This window comes from Macrobrachium nipponense, chromosome 37, assembly GCF_015104395.2.
Source record: "Macrobrachium nipponense isolate FS-2020 chromosome 37, ASM1510439v2, whole genome shotgun sequence".
Taxonomy (NCBI): Eukaryota; Metazoa; Arthropoda; class Malacostraca; order Decapoda; family Palaemonidae; genus Macrobrachium; species Macrobrachium nipponense.
In genome coordinates, this window is record NC_061097.1 from 35,681,992 (window position 1) to 35,702,554 (window position 20,563).

The 20,563-nt window shown below is 35.9% G+C and overlaps 1 protein-coding gene across 1 annotated transcript in view; it reads left to right on the forward strand.

The window, feature by feature from the left end:
• The first annotated feature begins 1,089 nt into the window (after nt 1-1,089).
• LOC135209123 (peroxidase-like) overlaps nt 1,090-20,563 on the forward strand; it is a 39,499-nt gene continuing 20,025 nt past the window's right edge. The window contains exon 1 of the mRNA XM_064241765.1: nt 1,090-1,239. The gene's annotated coding sequence lies outside the window, so the exon portion shown is untranslated. The remainder of the gene's footprint in view (nt 1,240-20,563) is intronic.

Here is a 20,563-nt window from a genome sequence, read left to right on the forward strand (position 1 = left end):
AGGGAAAAAATGGATAAGTATCAAGATCTAAAAATAGAAATAAGAAGGATATGGGATATGCCAGTGGAAATCGTACCCATAATCATATGAGCACTCGGCACGATCCCAAGATCCCTGAAAAGGAATCTAGAAAAACTAGAGGCTGAAGTAGCTCCAGGACTCATGCAGAAGAGTGTGATCCTAGAAACGGTGCACATAGTAAGAAAAGCGATGGACTCCTAAGAGGCAGGATGCAACGCAGAACCCCACACTATAAATACCACCCAGTCGAATTGGAGGACTGTGATAGAGCAAAAAAAAAAAAAAAAAATAATAATAATAATGTTCTTGCCCCTTATGAATAGGGTTCAAATTTTTAATAAGATAATAACAATAGTTATGATCCTACCGTTCCACCACAAGCATCGTCACTATAGTACCTAAACATCTTCTTCGCCCTCTGAGCCCGAAATAGGCGCTGATCTCATTCGGTATCCGGACCAAACATCCGGATCAGGTCGGTCGCTCATTCACGTAAATGCTCTTCGGTCGCCTTCTCGGTATGGGTACTACGTAGGGGGGGGGGGGGGGGGTGGCATTTAGTGTGAGGGAGGGGTTGGGGTGGGCGTTGCGATTTGCCAATGGGTGGGTGTCGTTACCTTAGGGAGGTTATTACCGATTGGGAGGGATATTACCTCATTCTGCGTAGGTAGGGTATTTACTACGCCATTCTGCTAGGGAGAAAATACCCAAGTTATATAATTCTGCATTGTGGTTGGATTACCACGGTTACCCCATTCTCCTTGGGGGACGGGGTAAGAGGGGAGGAGCTCTCAAACTACCTGGGATAAGGGAGCCCACGGGAGAGAGCCTCTCCCTCACCTGAGGAGATTCAGCTCCTCACTGATATATACCGGGTGCACGGTCTCCCCTACCCGGGACCTGCCTGGGCCTGTCATCTAACCCTCCCCCCCCCATCCCGTCCCGGGCCTCCCCTACCGCCTCCCCCCAGCCGAGCGGCATACGTCACTGGGTTCCCCAAGGAGGTGCGCTGGTATCTTTTTCTTTCTTTTTTTCTTTTCTACCCGTGGAAGGATATGTACGGAGGAAAACCGCGCGGTCGGGCCAGTTCCTCTGCAGTAGTTGCGAGACGCAGAGCTCCTTCGGCGGGAGACAGGCGTCCTTCAGGAATCTTTATTATCCTTATTATTATCGTTTCACCGGGAGGAAGATTTAAAACAAAATAAAGCGGCTTCATTTGTGAGTGCATTTTTGTGTCCATGTTTTGCTTTGTCGTTTTCTGCTGTAGTGACCGGCGTGTTGTTGTTGTTGTTTTTTGTTGTTGTTAGGTTGAATTAAGGAAAGAAGAGATTATTCTTGATTTGTGCGTTATATATGGGTGGTATTTTTTTTATTACCTTTGTATTTTTAAAGCCATTTATATTTTCAGATTTGTATTCCGAATGTATCATAGATATATTTTCAGATATATTTTTGGGCTAATTTTTGTACTTCTGTCAAGGAGAGTTCATTGAAATGAGCGATGTATGCTTTCAAGTTTATTTGCAATATATTTGTTAATATTTGTTTATTTATTTATTTATTTATTTATTTATTTATTTTGTGTGTTTCTTTACAAATTGGCGACTTGTATTTTCATGTTTACGTTCGGTTCTCTCGAAGTGAGTGGATACCATGACATTCCATTGTTTGTGTCCTCCCCCATTTTTTTTTTTTTTTTTTTTTTATCTCGGTACGCTTCAATTCTCCTGTTACGAACAAAAGCAGCTTCCATGTCTAGACAGATATTTATTTATTTTTTATTTTTTACTTTATAACCCGTATCTTAATTTTTCATATTTTGCTTTTGATTCTGTCAGTTTCTCATTTCATTTTCATCACGATTTATCCTCATTTGTTATTTACGCTATTTTTATTAGTATCATATATATATATTTCTTATATATTCTTTCTTTAATATCATCATATGTAATTTTGCAAGTTTTTTTTATATATTTTTTTTTTAATTTTTCGTTCGATTAATGACTTCATATATTACATTATCACAATATTAACTTCCAGTGTTTATTGTTATGATTATTATTAATAATTATCATTATTAATAATTTGGGCTTTATACGGATCTAGAAAAATTCTTGAAGAAGGTGTATATATCAAGGGCTGAGAACTAGAGGGGCCAATGTCATAAAACCATGTTTTCAGAAAAACGCATTTAAAATATTGCTTCCTTTATTAAAATTCAGGTAAGTACAGCAAACGAAAGTTTTATTTTTTTGGGGGGGTGATTGCTTAACTTATAACATTGGCCATTATAGCACTGAAACAGAGATAAATTTCTAGTTTAGTGACCGTCTTAACTACAATCGGCCATTTTTTGACATTGGCCCTTTTAGTTCTCAGCCCTAGAGTCTTCTTTATGAAAAGACGCTTTGTATGTTTAATCAAAATATATCATAATACCTGTTGTTATTCATACATGCATGCATACACATGTGCATACATATTCATACGTACAACAGAAAATTATAATGCAAGGCTTGTTTAGCACTTTTTAGTTTTTTGTAAATAATATCTATGTGTCAGTTTACGACACCAATTCCCAACAATTCTCTCTCTCTCTCTCTCTCTCTCTCTCTCTCTCTCTCTCTCTCTCTCTCCTCCTCCTCTCTCGCATTCATGAAAACGGTGCATTTTCTCTCTCTCTCTCTCCTCCTCCTCTCGCATTCATAAAAACGGTGCATTCTCTCTCTCTCTCTCTCTCTCTTTCCAACCTCATGTTCATGAAACCGGTACATTCTCTCTCTCTCTCTCTCTCTCTCTCTCTCTCTCTCTCCAACCTCATGTTCATGAAACCGGTAAATCTCTCTCTCTCTCTCTCTCTCTCTCTCTCTCTCTCTCTCCAACCTCACGTTCATGAAACCGGTAAATTCTCTCTCTCTCTCTCTCTCTCTCTCTCTCTCTCTCTCTCCTAATCTCTCTCACTTTCATGAAACCAGTAAATTCTCTCTCTCTCTCTCTCTCTCTCTCTCTCTCTCTCTCTCTCTCTCATGAAACCAACTCTCTTTATCGCTTACAGCCGTTTCTTTTAACCTTTTCGACTAAGAGCACCTTCAAAAGGTGACGGTCAGGCCATCCCCTTTTTTTAACTTTTTAATTTTATTTAGATTTTTAATTTTACGTCTGTATGTGTGTGTGTGTGTGTGTGTGTGTTTTTTTTTTTTTTTTTTTTTTTTTTTTGCTATGGTGTGAGACGGTGCCATTATAAACCAGTTTTTGGCAGGTGTATTGACTCCGGGTTTGAAGACGAAGGTTTTTTTGTTCAAAATACTTTTTATTTTTTTCAATATCATGCACGCAAAAGTGCCGGCTACGTCGAGGGTTGCTAACTATAGAATTTAAATAGGTGATTGAAGAAATTTTTTATTATTTTTTTTTATTTTTCCATTTTTATTTTATTTGAGAACCGATACTGAATAATATGGGTACTCGTTTGTTCAAATCATTCTCAAAACATGCATATTTATTCATAACAGAAACATTTCCTGAAGTTATCATACAAAGTTCTCTGGTAATTTCTGACAACACATTCGCATGTCTGAATACCGAATGTTTAAATGAAAGTCAATACCGAATGTTTACATGAGAAACAATACCTTCTCGAATGACTGCTAAGAGATTCATATTCATAGGCTTGAAATATAAATTGCCTTCTAAAAACGTCTTGATAATGTCTTTCTGGAAGAAGTCTGAAAACTCATCATTGACTTATTTCATATTATGTCTTCCATATGTTACTCGCTACCTTTCTGTCTACGCGTCAGCTGGTGTATGGGAATGTAAAATACATTTAGAATACATGGCATAAACAAGGTTGCTGATTGCCAAGAGGGATGTAGAATAAACTAAAAAAATACATTAAATGGCATCTTTTCATAATCTTCGATTTTGATTGGCTGACGAGTTGCCAAGTCAACGCCACTTCATTTTTTTCCCTATTACCCACTCAATCCCTTGGATGGCAATAGGTCATTTTATAGTCTATAAAAGTTGAGTGACTTTTTGAAGAATGTTAAAAAAGATTTTTATGAGTCTGGCGAGATCAGTTTTATAGTATAATTACCAGTCAGCATTCTTGCAAAAAAGAAAAAAAAAAGTAAATCTGTATTTATTATGAATATAAAACTACTGGCTGCAATATAGATCATGAATTGGATCCCAGGGTAGAAAATGCACGAAAAATAAATAAAAATGGTAAAAACATCCCCAAAACCGGGAATTATATTCGCGAACCTTCCCTGAAAAAAGCGGAACGCCACATCTTAAAAACTAACTATAGAATTTCCTTGAAAATATTCTCCTTACGTTCCCCACACCTAAATCACACAGTCGGCCTCTCTCTGAACTTACCTAACCTAACCCAACCTTACCTAACCTAACCTAGTGGCATGGGAATTCCCAACTGGGATGAGTGCAATCGCCTCAGTGGCGTGATCGGTATAGTCTTGGCCTGCCACTTCGGTGACCGCGAGTTCGATTCTCGGTCATTCCATTAAGGTGTGAGAGAGGTGTATTTCTGGTGATAGAAGTTCACTCTCGACGTGGTTCGGAATTCACGTCAAGCCGTCGGTCCCGTTGCTTAATAACCATTGGTTCCATGCAGCGTAAAAACACCATGCAAACAAACATTATTACAATACTTATTATTTTTCACTCAGTTATGAAGAGGGATGTCTGTTTATTAGGGAAAACCTTTTTCCTTATAGTTTAGTTAAAAGTTAAGACAAAAATGAGGTTGCCCATACACAAATACACATAATATATGTATATGTATATATATATATATATATATATATATATATATATATATATATATATATATATACTATATATATATATATATATATATATATATATATATATATATATATATATATATATATATATATGAACCCTAACACTCGATAATCATGATAATAAAAATAATATTATAAAAATAGTATAAAAATTACAGTTCCTCAAATAACAATATGAAACCCAACAGGATATATCTCTGCGACCTAAGATAATGCGGAAACTGAGTCTATTTTCTGTTTCCATAAATCAACTCACTGCTCCACGCCCGTCAGTCTGCCATGGGGGGTGGGCGGGTGGGCGGAAATCACAAAGGATATTATTTGATCAATTCTGAACTTAGTTTTGGCGAGGATATTTATTGCTTTTTGAATGTCATAGTCTTTATATTTTTTTTTCTCTCAGATTTTATGGAGATTATTTTCGTGTGCTGTTTTCTCTGTTTTTATTTGTATTTTTATTTTGTATTTTTGTCTCGTGTATGTATGTATGTATATATATATATATACTATATATATATATATATATATATATATATATATATATATATATATATATATATATATATATATATTTATGTAAACACACATATAGCATATATTCTACAGCATAACAAATATGTATGTATTTATGTAAGTAAATACATTCGTACTTACTGTGCTCCTGACAGTAGAATAATAAAGAGAGAGAGAGAGAGAGAGAGAGAGAGAGAGAGAGAGAGAGAGAGAGAGAGAGAGAGAGAGCCGGCGGCACTATTATTAACAATAAAGCAGAATTCTCCCATCACTACAATAAAACATTAATCAAGAAACGTCAAGCATAAAATATTTCTTTGTGCCTCTGATTATCAAAACCACTGTTTGTCACAGTCATTACGAAAATGACTGACAGTATCTCAGTGCAAAAATCAGAGAAAAAAAAAAGAAATTGGAAAGAAAACTTTTAGGTAAAATGCAGTGGTGAGTGGAGAGGAAAATGCGTTTTTAACATCGTAAATGAAAATCACGAATCGGAAATAGAGCGATTATTATGAACTCGAAGGTCAAACGGGTTGGTCATTCCTCTTATCCCGTTCGCTTGCAGGATATGGAATTCTCTAGTTTCTTTTGTGCTTCGTGAATTATTCGAAGAGTGACTGTTAATGGCTTTTCGAGTTGGGAGTTTACGTGTGTTTCCTTATATATATATATATATATATATATATATATATATATATATAATATATATGTGTGTGTGTGTGTGTGTGTGTGTGTGTGTGTGTTTGAAGAATGTTTATGTAAAATTTTATCCAATCGTATGTGTATATATACAACCATGCATACACGGCCATACACATAATTTAACGTTCATATACACCAAAGTCTTTAGACTTTGATGTATACACAATTTTTCTCAAACATCCTACGCGGAAGTGTGAACTGAAGCATAGCAGCAGCAATGCTGGAACACCGGTGTATTAAAACTGGGTCACGGGAGGTCAGGGAAGAGTCACGCAGGTCGCGTTCGAACCGGAATGGCTTTAGGAGGGAACAATTCTCTCTCTCTCTCTCTTCTCTCTCTCTCTCTCTCATGGCTGTAAGTTCATCTGCCTAAGGGAAAAGATTTAAGAAATGCGTGCAAAAATTTCCTACTCTCTCTTCTCCAGTAAAGGATCTCTCTCTCTCTCTCTCTCTCTCTCTCTCTCTCTCTCTCTCTCTCTCTCTCCCTGCAGGCAGAAAAGTCCAAATTTTAACGAATAATGCATATGCAATGGACACGGAAGATATTTGGGATAACTACCGATTCGGCATAGAAGTCACCTCGGCGTGTCTTTGATCAGCTGCCGGAAGCGCTTGGTTATTTTTTATTTGTTTTAATATCTAGTTTGATATATTATAATATATATAATATTATATATATATATATATATATATATATATATATCATATTATATATATTTATTTTTATATACTATTTATAGTATATATATTGGATATCATTATGGTTTTAATACGGTTATTATTCTGTGAAGTTAGAATGTATCCATAATTTCATTTATATGTTTATTGACGTGTATGGTCCCATTACTCGTACATTCATTTATTAACATTTGCATTTCTTCGTTTGATGACGAAAAGCTCTATTTGCATTTCTATCACGGAGCTGGAAAGTTTAAAAAATGATTCTCAAGAAGACTTAGTAAGGTTTCGATAAAACATCCATCTATGTAATTTGATTATATCTGTTTCTGTCATTATTTTATCACCTGTTCTGGGGTTGGACTCAGTTTACAAGAATATGAGGTTACCATTAAACCGTCAGATATTAATTTATCCTAATGTCATTGAAGCGTTCTTCCCAAGTAATCGGAACCACCCCCAGTAAGGAAGATAATATATCGTTAAAAATAATCAAATCCCTGAGGTTAGTCGAGACTATCTTATTTACTAACAACTTTTTTTTTTCTATCATTTACTAACAAACCACCCAGTTTCATCACAGCGGGGTTCGATGGGTTGAACGGGGTTTGCAGAAGAGGTTAAACATTCGAGAGATGGGATACCCATCTGATACCTGTTCGATGACGTCATCTGGGATTGCCTGATTTGCGAGTAAACAATTTTCTCTTTTGCATAGTCATCATTTTCCGTCAAGGTTGCGTCTTACTTCATCTTGGAGTATTGTTTTTTTTCTTCTTCTTTTTTGCGTTGGATCGTTCACGGATAAAGTTTATTGCCTCTGAATATATATATATATATATATATATATATATATATATATATATATATATATATATATATATATATGCATATATATGTGTGTGTGTGTGTTTATTGCATTAGCCGATTAGGTAGTAAAAGAATATATGTATATAATATATATATTATATATATATATATATATATATATATATATATATATTATATATTTGCTTATGTATATATTTACAGAATAAACGATAAAAGAATAAATCTGATGCAATTTTTCGAGAAAAAAGGAAGAGAGAGAGAGAGAGAGAGAGAGAGAGAGAGAGAGAGAGAGATTTTCCCCTCTTCCAATTTTTCGGATGATGAATTCGGTAATCATTATCATTATGATGATCATCACGTTCGGTTTTCATCTCTGGTTTTCCCAGTTCCAGCGTCACGCCTCTCTGGGTTTCCTGATTTGGGGGAATCACGTGAGTTTTGGTTCTTGCCAGTTAAACGTTTGTTACGATAAACACACACACACACAAATATATATATATATATATATATATATATATATATATATATATATATATATATATATGTATATATGTATGTATGCATAATATATACTTTTATATGTAGATAGATGGATGATAGATAGATAGATAAGCGAATACACAGGAAAATGATAAGCAGACATGCAAGCAGCTTCCGTCATTACTAAAAGACGAAAGCGGGGGGGGACTTGGGGGATGTTTCCGCCTATCATTTTTCCTGTGGTATTCGCTTATTTAATGAAGTCACACGTGGGCAAGTCTACTACGATTTTTTAAGTATAGATATATATTTAATATATCTATATATATTTATATGTAATATATATATATATATATATAGATATATATATATATATATATTATATATATGAGTAGATGGTTTATACACATCTATCTAAAGGTTGAGAGAGAGTCATACGTCTGCCTGAAATATGAAGATAAAAACTAACCAAATGCCTGAGACATGTCAGACTATCGTTCGAAGACGTGCATCGATTTCGTGTGTGTACGTGTGTAGGTTTGCGTATGTATGCGTGTTTGTTTGCGTGTTCAGTGATTAGATATTTGCCTTGTGAAGGTTTTTGCTTAGAAAATTCTACGCATTTGAAAATTGCCTGCAATATCGTGAATTTAATCACGTTCTCATGCGTCTGAGAAACCATATTTTAAATCTTTATTTAATCTCCGTTCAGTATGGTGTTTTCGAACCTTCATTAAAAAGAGACTTATCAAAGCGCCTTGGTTTATTAGTAATTTAAGAGCGCCTGTGTGCACAACCGAATTAAATCTATTGAAACTACTGTATTGAATTGTCACTCACACACATATATATATATTTATATTTAATACATATAACAATTAAGAAGGGAATTATTTAGTGGAGACAGTATCTCTCCGTAAAAATATCCACAAGGAGTAAAAAAAGAAATTATGACAATTAATTTTATGCAATACACATATATAGGCAAATTCCCATGCATGTACGTATATGCGAGGCGCTGACGTATGTGTCATGCTCGCTATTCGGAGATGGCCTCAGCAATTTAGAACTATTTATTCTTTTTCTGAGTGTGTACGTCTACACACACACACACACACACAGACCCGCGCGCCCGCCTGCAAAGATTCTGTTCTCCTTCCTGTCCGGCCTCCTCGCGTGTGCAGCGGAGGAGATTTTGGAGATAACTTCTCACTGGAGAACACGACGCGAAGAATCATTGGGCTTTTAGAGCCTCCGCTTCTTCTGCAAATTCGCCGAGTTGGAATTCACTTTGCAGACTGTTTCTTTATGCATTTGTTAGGTTTTATTTATATATATATATATATATATATATATATATATATATATTTTGCCTAGTTCACAGGGAGTTTAAAATTATTAACTTAAGTAATGATTATTTTTTTGTGATGTGTATATATCATATATATATATATATATATATATATATATATATATACATATGATATCTCTCTCTCTCTCTCTCTCTCTCTCTCTCTCTCTCTTTATATATATATTTATATATATATATATATATATATATATGTATGTATTTATGTACGTGTATATGATATATAATATATATATATATATATATTATATATATATATATAATATATATATATATATATACAGACATACATAAAGATTCAGCCACTGTCACAGACATGAGACACACATGCCATCAATGTGCAATTCAGTCTTACTAATTTTTTCCTCGCCATGGAACTACGAAGACTTCAGGGCAAAAAAAAAAATAATACAAGGAAAAAAAAAAGACAAAGAAGAAAACCAGTTTGTTTTGAAGTTCCTTCAGGAGAATATCAATTGCTGGGTAGGGGCGAGATGAGAATGTGGCGCTGTTTGGCTACTGAGAGAGAGAGAGAGAGAGAGAGAGAGAGAGAGAGAGAGAGAGAGAGAGAGAGAGAGAGAGAGGGAGATGATTCCTCACAGAGTTATTACCTGTGTATTTTTCGTCTTCTCGTGCATATGTGTTTGCATATGTTTATAAGAGAGAGAGAGAGAGAGAGAGAGAGAGAGAGAGAGAGAGAGTTGAGAAGCGTCCTAATGATAATACCATTCTAACAATAAAATTATTGATATTCCCACTAAAAAATTAAGATAGAAAGCAGTTCTACAAATGATAAAAACGACGCTTCATATATTGTACACCCAGAATAAAAAAAAAAAATTGTACATGGGGCGTGTAAGCAATGCAGTGGTGGGTGAAGACAAAAACCTATGTATTTTTATCTCTTCTTATCATGTGCAAGAACGACTTGCATTCACCGTTAACTCGGGATTTACGATCTGACATCCAGTGCATGTGATTTTGAATGCGCATACTCAGTCACGTGCATACTTGCGTTTGTGTTTGTTGCATGCAATTTGTTCGAATGTGCAAAGTGGGTGAGTTCTTTATTTTCTGTATGATCATATGGGTACAGAGGTTGAGATATGCTATCAATTTTTCTATATGCAGAGGACGTAACAAACATAATTATATATACATTTATATATACATATAGATATACATTTATATATGAATTTACGTTTATGTGTATATATATATATATATATATATATATATATATACATACATGTATATGGTATATATATTTATACATATTCGTATATATATATTTGTATATGCATTATATATAAATGCATATACATACATACATATATGTATATTTATCTTATATATGCATATATATATACCATATATATACATATATATATTTATATATATACATACATACATACATACATACATACATACATATACATTCACGGCTGTTTAAATATTATATTACTTGGCGTCAATCGAATCATAATCATATTTTCATCACTGTCCTATTCAGTGAGTCAGATCAAGAATTACCTTGAAAAAATAGAGATTAGAAAAAGAATAATAATAATATTGCCAAACGCTGAATTCCGAACAATTGTATATTCGAATATCGTCGAACGCCCTAAATATAAGTATATACAAGTCGACCTTCGTTTTCTGATGATGTTTGTGACATTCCTTATCAAATTTGTTTTCTAATGTTATTACTTATTGTGTTTTTGAAGCGTCTACGGATTAGGTGACACTATTTTGCGAAAATAATACGAAATTAATATTTTTTCGGACTGAACGAAAGGAAACCGCCAAATATAAACAAAAATACTATTTTTTTAAGTGATTAATATCTACTGACGTAATAACCAAGAAATGAATGATAGGACTGCCACGTCATTGGAGTTAAAATGCCTTCACTAATTACCTATATCCCTTTATTTCCTGCTTCATTCGATTATTTTTTTTATTGATGATTTTGGTCTCTTCTTTCACTATTCCCCTTTACCTCTTCATACTTCTTCCCGATCAACGTCTTAATATTCTTTGGAAGCTTCAAGAATTTCAAGTCAGTGGTCCCTGTGGTGGTGGGCTTCTATATGAATAGGTTTCATTTTCTGAATAATAATAATAATAATAATAATAACAATAATAATAATAAATAATAATAATAATAATAATAATAATAATAATAATAATAATAATAATAAGTGGTACGAGCACCAACCCGAGGGAGTGATAGAAAACGATCAGGCAAAGATCCTCTGGGACTATGGTATCAGAACGGATAGGGTGATACGTGCAAATAGACCAGACGTGACGTTGATTGACAAAATCAAGAAGAAAGTATCACTCATTGATGTCGCAATACCATGGGACACCAGAGTTGAAGAGAAAGAGAGGGGAAAAATGGATAAGTATCAAGACCTGAAAATAGAAATAAGAAGGATATGGGATATGCCAGTGGAAATTGTACCCATAATCATAGGAGCACTAGGCACGATCCCAAGATCCCTGAAAAGGAATCTGGAAGAACTAGAGGCCGAAGTAGCTCCAGGACTCATGCAGAAGAGTGTGATCCTAGAAACGGCGCACATAGTAAGAAGAGTGATGGACTCCTAAGGAGACAGGATGCAACCCGGAACCCCACATTATAAATACCACCCAGGCGAATTAGAGGACTGTGATAAGAAAAAAATAATAATAATAAGGTGAGGCACTGTCATTGTCGTGAGAATATTTAGCTTGAAATAAGACATTCCTGTTTAAAAGGACGTTTCAAAATGTGTTCATCTATTCGACAACATCGTCTCGTTCTCTTGAGCCGAGTTCAGAAGTCCACACCAGGCTTCTTGTACCCTTCAACACGCCCACACTTGGGGCGCCTTTAGGAAGTGCCTCCGCTGGCATAAGGCCAACTTATCTAAGGCTACCTACCTCCGCCAGTCACCCTGGTCATTTGCATAATGTGATGCCTGCTTTCACTTTGAAGGCCACTATCAAATCCTCATGCATAAGGTCTCGACAAACGGGATAGGTGACGCTGTGCCATGTGGTGCAAACAATCAAATAATAATAATAAATTTACACTCCTGCTTAGCTTGTCGACTTGACAATCCTTCACTTAAGTATTTAGAAGTCACAGTTCCGAGAAGGTGATCTTTGTTGGAGTTTGAAAAGAGCCAGGTGATGCGGCTTTTTCTCTGGGGAGAGAGAGAGAGAGAGAGAGAGAGAGAGAGAGAGAGAGAGAGAGAGAGAGAATTTTTTCCAGAAGTACGTCTTGTTTTAGAAATGCCTAGTTATCCCATTTCCTGTATGCATGGAAAGAGAGAGAGAAGAGAGAGAGAGAGAGAGAGAGAGAGAGAGAGAGAGAGAGAGAGCATAACTCAGAGGCAGAGAGTGAGAGAGGAAAATACATCTTAATGAGGATGGAATTTCCGGTGTCTAGTTTTAGAAAGGAAGGAAGTATTTCCAGTTTCTGACGAAGAGACCTTGACGGTAACTGCATAATAGGATGAAGTTTAGCATAAGACAATACTAATATATCCGCTCGAAATATTTTGAATACTTCAGTCATTATTTTCACCTTGAATACATATTTCGTAAATCATAAGTCGATTTATTGCTTTAATTTTTTTTATTTCTGTTCTCGAAGGGAATTATGTTTTCTCAATTTTTTTTTTTTTTTTTTTAATTCATAGTTTATTTCTCGATATCGTGGATAAAAAGGAAATGTTACTTTTTTCAGCACCTCCTTCTCTCTCTCTCTCTCTCTCCCTCTCATTATTCAGTCACATTTGGCAGACAGTATCTACTCTCTCTCTCTCTCTCTCTCTCTCCTCTCCTCTCTCTCTCTCTCTCTCTCTCTCTCCAAACCGTAATAATCATGTGCCCTTGACGGGAGGGGCAGAATCCGAAAACCCACTCGAGCCTTCTCCTCGTCTCGCCCTCCATAATGTCCTCTCCTCTTCTTGGAAAAGTTACCGAGACAAAAGATCACACCAGTCATCCTCCGATTTTCCTTCGAATTTCTCTGAACGAAATAGTCCCCCCCCCTTTTTTTTTTAATTCGAATTTTCACTATTTTTCGTTCGTTGTCACTTCCTCAATCGTTCTCTTCTCGGTCTTGTTTTTTCTTAATTATTTAGTGGTTTGGAGAAATGTAATTGATCTGTAGATTGGTGTTGAGAGTTTTTAGTTCTCTGCAAAAGACAACAATTGAGGTGGCTATTTGTCCGTCCATCCGTACTTTTTCTGTCCGCCCTCAGATCTTCAAAACTGCTGAGGCTAGAGGGCTACAAATCGGTAAGTTGATCGTCCGCCCTCCATTCATCAGACATACCAAATTGCAGCCCTCTAGCCTCAGTAGGTTTGATTTTATTTAATGTTAAAGTTAGCCATAATGGTGAGAGACGCCAGATGCACCATCATGGCTAACTTTAACATTAAATGAAATCAAAACTACTGAAGCTAGAGGGCTGCAATTTGGTAAACCTGATGATAGGAGAGTGGATGATCAACCAGCCAATCTGCAGCCCTCTAGCCTCAGTAGGTTTGAAGATCTGAGGGCGGACAGAAAAAAGTGCGGACGGATAGACAAAGCCATCTCAATTGTGTTCTTTTGCAGAAAACTATAGGTGCCAACAACACAGGCCACCACGAAAGTTTCACGGGTCGCTGCTGAGAGTTTCATACAGCATTATACGCTGTACAGAAAACTCGACTGCCCCGAATAAATTTGGCCACATTTTTAACTTGCTCATTTCGTGTTAGCACTTTGAGTACCCCTCTCTCTCTCTCTCTCTTTGTACATCACCATCTTGTTTTTAAAAATTCATTTTTATTACGTAAAATTTAGGTTCCTAACGTACTATCTTACGAAAAAAATGCGTAAACACAATGAAAACGAAAAGAATAAAATTTTTATTTATGCCTCTTACGTGAATGCTTAAACCTTGAACTCGACCCTGTCACAGACTAAATATTTGTTTCCTTAATTTTTCGTTAATTTATTTCATATAGTCTCGATCTTTCATTCACTACGTAATGGTGTCAAATTATGATTTTGTCTGAATTCAGTACAAGAGATCGTTCTATTTCCCTATACAGAAAAAAAAGCAAATTCATTTTGTCAAACATCAGACGTCATTACCAGACTTAAAAACAGTGAAGACGACATCTCTAAATTTAATTTTTTCTTTTATTGATTTGATCCATAAAATTCAAGACACCTAACTAACGGCTTCACGTGTAATTTGTCCATTTCATTTACGAATACCGTAAAAGCCATGAATGTGAAAATGCCTAAGTGGTGAGCTCAGCTCCCATCCAGTAGGCCTTGACCGGATTTAGATCTTGGGATAGACTCCCGGGGGGATGTTGGTTCACGCTTTGTTTTTCTAATTGTTTGTTCTAATATCTGTTGTTTTCTCGCTTTCTCTTTTATTCGTCTCTTTCTTCTTGTTCCTTCTACTTTTCCTCCATTTCTCTCTTCTCCGCGTTTTCTCCTTCTCGCATCTCTCTCTCACATTATTATTGTCGGTTCTTATTTCTGTTATTGTCTTGCTTTCTCTTTGCTTGCTCACTCTCTTCTTACTCATCCTCCTCTCTCTCCTTCTCACTTATCTTTCTCACAATCTTTCGTCTTATCTTCGTATATTTCGCCCTTATTCTAGTAATGCACAACTCTTATTTTTTTTCATTTCTAATTGCTATTGTTTTCTTGCTTTCTCTGTGCTTGTTCTCTCTCTTCTTATTCTTGCTCCTCTTCCTCCTCTCTCTCTCATCCCTGTCTTTTCTCCTTCTCACTTATCTTTCTCACACCTTTTTGTCTTATGTTTGTATCTCTCCTTTATTCCAGGAGTGCAAAAGGCTTATTTTCCTCCGACAATCAAAGATTTATTTATTTATATTTTATTTTTTGGATTAATTAATTCAGTGTTGTAATCGAATTAAAACCACATTCACTTTTTGGTAATTGTGTTTAGGAATTATTGTTAATATATTTATCTGTATGTTTATCTAAATAAAAATATGGTGTTATTCTCTCTCTCTCTCTCTCTCTCTCTCTCTCTGTCTTTGTGCCTCGTACACACCTAGGCATTATCGCTTAAAATCAGTGTATGAAGGTGTTAGTCTCTCTCTCTCTCTCTCACTTTTATTTTATTTAACTGTTTCTGACCCCATTCCGTGTTTGTAAGTCTGTCTTTCTACCTGTTTTTACCATATCAAAACACACCGTCAATTCCTGGAATTATTCGTTTTTTTTTTTAACCTTCAAAAAGACTAAAATACCAAGGCGTTGATTCTTACACCCATTTTTTATTAGATCTCTCTCTCTCTCTCTCTCTCTCTCTCTCTCTCTCTCTCTCTCTTACTGTGTGGGAGACCGATCGTGTGGTATAGAGAGAATTTGGTAATGTTTCTCATCTTTATTTGATATTCATGAAGGCCACAGATAAGTAGGAGGAACGAGATATGGAAACAGAGAAAATAAATATCGATTTTCATAAGCGTAGGTTCAAGGATTCTCTCTCTCTCTCTCTCTCTCTCTCTCTCTCTCTCTCTCTCTCTCTTTATATATATATATTATATATATATATATATTATATATATATATATATATCTATGTATGTTATTATACATAGATATGTATATATATATATGCTTTTGTTTTTATGCATTTATTTATGCTCTAACCTATCATACAAATATTCTTCACAATCTCATACAATATGAAACCGAATTCGCACCATCTTAAAGAAGGGCACATTAACCTCACTAATTCAACAAACCTTGAACACCAAAACACAACCATGACTTTTAATATGCTCTCTCTCTCTCTCTCTCTCTCTCTCTCTCTCTCTCTGCAGAACAAGGACACGAAGCCTTCTTCCCAGCCACTCAAATGAGACTGCAACTTTCTGCCCACCTCTGGAATAACCCACCATTATTTTCCGACTGTATATATTGACTGTATGTTGCAGGCAATATACAGTCTCGCCCCTTTTGTTAGGAGCGCTCGATGCATCTTATTTGCATGCGAAGGAGCGACGTGCCTTGCTATCTGCTATGTGATTGGCCAATTGGGCGTTCTTGATGCGAAGACAAGCGACTCGCCTGCCATTCGGAACATCACCTCGGGTGATCATTCCTTTGGCTCTTACAGGATTTGCAAGACTCGCTTGGGTTGTTTTTGTTGTTGATGTTTTGGTCCGTCTCTGTTGCTTGATTTTACTTCTGGCTTCACTACTGCTTTTGTTGTTGTTGGTGTTGTTGCTGGTTGTGATAATACTGCTGTTGATTTGCTTGTTTGTCTGTGTTGACGCTGCACATGCGAAATGTGTCGATATGTAATTTTCACCACTGCTAGGCTGCTTTATTACTGTCATGCAAAGCAGAAGACTTATCTATCTATCTATCTATCTATCTATCTATCTATCTATCTATCTATCTATCTATATATATATATATACATACAATATATATATATATATCATATTATATATATATATATCATACTATATATATAAAAGACTCCATTGAAAAGCCTTTTTGATGAATGATGTATAATATTGACTAACAGTACAAAATGATATTAGACGTGTCAAGACTCCGCTGGAAGAACTCGCTATTCAGTGATACATATTAACCACACAAGGTATTATTCAACTTTACCAGACTAAAAAACTTAACTTATCAGTGATACATATTAACCACACAATATATCATTCAACTTTACCAAGACTTTAACCAAATGAGATGTAATTGAACATTACAGTACACCATCACAAAAGTAAATATCTTGTTACAAGACGAAAAACGAACTAAGAAAAGACCATTACGAAGATACAGAGTAATTACGTAAGGTTACAGAACTCCGCTGACAGGAAAATACAGCCACTCACCGGATGCTGGGTTTTCCCATCCTCACCTGTCCGTCTGCACTGCCTGAGCATACCTGTGCACACCTGAGGAAGGGTTGATTAATACCCCTTTTCTTCTGGTCTTACCTATAGAAAATCAAGAGTTCTTCTTCTTCTTCTTCTTCTCCTCTCTTCTTCTTCTTCTTCTTCTTCTTCTTCTTCTTCTTCTTCTTCTTCTTCTTCTTCTTCTTCTTCCGTATTTCAATATTGATCACGAATCGTCTCGACCTTCTCTGCGATCCTGGGGCGTTATTTTGATCTTCTGACCCCTCTCGGGAATACTGGCAATTTGCCCCCCAAAGGGGGGGGGGGGCGGGAAAAAAAAAAAAACAAAAAAAAAAATTTTCCTTGGGTTTTTTTGGAAAAAAAAAAAAAAAAAAAAAAAAAAAATTTTTCTCGGGGGGGAACCAAAAAAAAAAAATTCCTTGTTGTCGTCTGGTGAAATCTGGAATTGTCGGAGATTTGTTGTTGAATCTTCGTCACGATTTGGGAGGTGTCTTTGGAACGGATGTTGAGATTGAAGGTTTGAGTCAATTAGAGTTTTGGAATCGTACCCACTAGTATGACTGCTCTTATATATGAATTTGTATGTTCGTATGTTCCGTGTGCATGTGTATTACATCACACTTACATGCCCCCCAAAACCCAACCTTGGAATCTTGCCATAACTCGCACATACCCACAAAACTCGGATCGCAACCAGGTCACCTAGGTGCTATAGATGCCCGGAGTAGTCGCCCAGTCCTTATGACGTCAGTCATAGAGACGTACCCTCATATAAAAGTAGTCAAGGCTCATCTCACCTGAGAGAAAGTCGGGTGAAAGATGCTGGCATCAAGGGGAAATGTGATCCCAGATGATCGTAACGAGATTACGGTACGACACTGCATTTACGTGTGTGGGGGGGGGGGGGGGGGGACGTTGGAGAAAGTGTTACTTAAATATGTGTTGGTGGATAAACGAGAGAAAAAAAAAGAGGATTTTTGTGTTACTTCCTAGTCTAAAAACAATTCCTCCAAAGTACAGGTTGCACGAACAACCTCGTCAGTCATAAACTTCGTCATTATAAGGTTGGGTAGCTATGTCTTCCGGGGCAGGAATCAGTGTGAAGCCAGTCGTGAGTCAAAATGGTTACGCTTTAACATTTCAATGGCGTATCTTACCCAGCAATAACAATGACGCATTGTAGCAAGTTTCCTACAGTTATTTCCTTGTTTGTCTTTTATTTAGATTAATATAATTCGAATAAGCTTTTAGGGAACGTATTGAGGTGTTAAAATGATTGAGAATCGTTTATAGTGTCTATATAAGTAGCTGCGTATAGGATCGAATGCCCCAATCGTGACCAAACAAATGAGCATCGGTCCCAGAAGATGACGATGTTGTCGCACTTCGTTACATCGAAACCACAAAAACAAGGGCCTTTTCCTCCTCCTCTCCCCCCTTCCTTCTTTTGGTTTACCCTTCCCCCTTACCTTTATCCCTCTTCTCTTCCCCTCCTCCTCCCCCCTGTAACCTTCGTGAGGAGATATCCTTGGAAGGGAAATTACAGTAGAGTACATCATCGCGTGGATGCTGTCTTTGGGGTGTGGGTGATGTAATAGTTGATTGGGGGGATACCACCCATTAGGATTAGACTAATGACTTCCTGTGTTCTCTCTCTCTCTCTCTCTCTCTCTCTCTCTCTCTCTTGATATTATTATTATTTTTATTATTATTATTATTATTATTATTGAAGCTTAATATTATTATTATTATTATTGAAGCTAAATTATCAATCTAGCAGACATTGCATATCAAATTACTAGACCCTTATGTATGCATACATACAAATATACAAATATGCATACATTCAAACATACATTCATACATATACACGCATGTACGCTCACTCATGCATAACGATTACGCCAAAATGAGGGTATATTACGCAGGGTACAAATGCCAAGGCCTTATTACCATACGACGAGTGGGTTTAATACTTTATGACTTTGAAGTGGAGACGATGAGATGCACAATTAGCCCTAAATACTTCCGTGTCAGTCATTGGGGAGGTTATAATGACTGGGAGTATGATGACTTTACAATGAAGTAAGGAGAGGTTATAATGACTGGGAGTATGATGACATTATAATGAAGGAGAGGCTATAATGACTGGGAGTATTGTGAGGTTATAATGATGCAAGAGGAAGTTATAATGACTGGGAGTATGATGACTTTATAGTGAAGTAAGGAGAGGTTATAATGACTGGGAGTATGATGACGTTAAAATGGAGAGATTACAATGACTAGGAGTATGATGATGTTATAATGAAGGAGAGGCTCTAATAACGGGGAGTATGATGACTTTATGGTGAAGTAGGGAAAGGTTATAATGACTGGGATTATGATGACTTTATATTGAAGTAAGGAAAGGTTATAATGACTGGGAGCATGATGAATTTATGATGAAGCAATGAGATGTTATAATGACTGGGAGTATGATGATATTATTATGAAGCAAAGGTAGAATGACTGGCATATTGGTGATGAGTGTAATGATAAAAGTTATAATAAGGGAGTTATAATGATGTCATACGTATAATGATGATGTATGATGTAGCTTAATGGTAGTGGGTAAATCATGAAGTATAATGCCATGAAGGCATTATACTTTATGATTTACCCATTATGCCATAGATTAAAGTGATACGATGACCTGTCCATAAAATGTAGATCGAATGAAATGGGTATAATGATAAGGAATACAATGAAATACTCTTCAATATAATGATACAAGGAGGGTATGAACAAGATAACCCATTTATAGTGATGTAGGTGGAATGAAAGGGGTATAATGATGCAGGTACAATAAAATACCCTTTTTATAATGATACAATGAGGTAATGGATATGGTGACCTGTTTGTAATGACCAGAATGCACCCATTCCTTTTTTCTTTCTTTCATTTATTCAGTCCATTGATAGATCAGCACACTGGATTGCCAGCCACAACGGCCTCCTTATAAAAGAATAGGAAAGAAAATCCTGGTAAAAGTGAAAATAACAGAATCGAATAATAGTGACAAGACACGAATTGAAGTAGAATAAGGAGTATAAAAGAGAGAGTAATATTTAAACGCTTTTTATTTTTGCTTACGCCGTTTTTGTTATTAAGTGTAATAAAATAAAATAAATAAAATACCTCTTTACTGTTTATTCAGCTTATTGCAACAA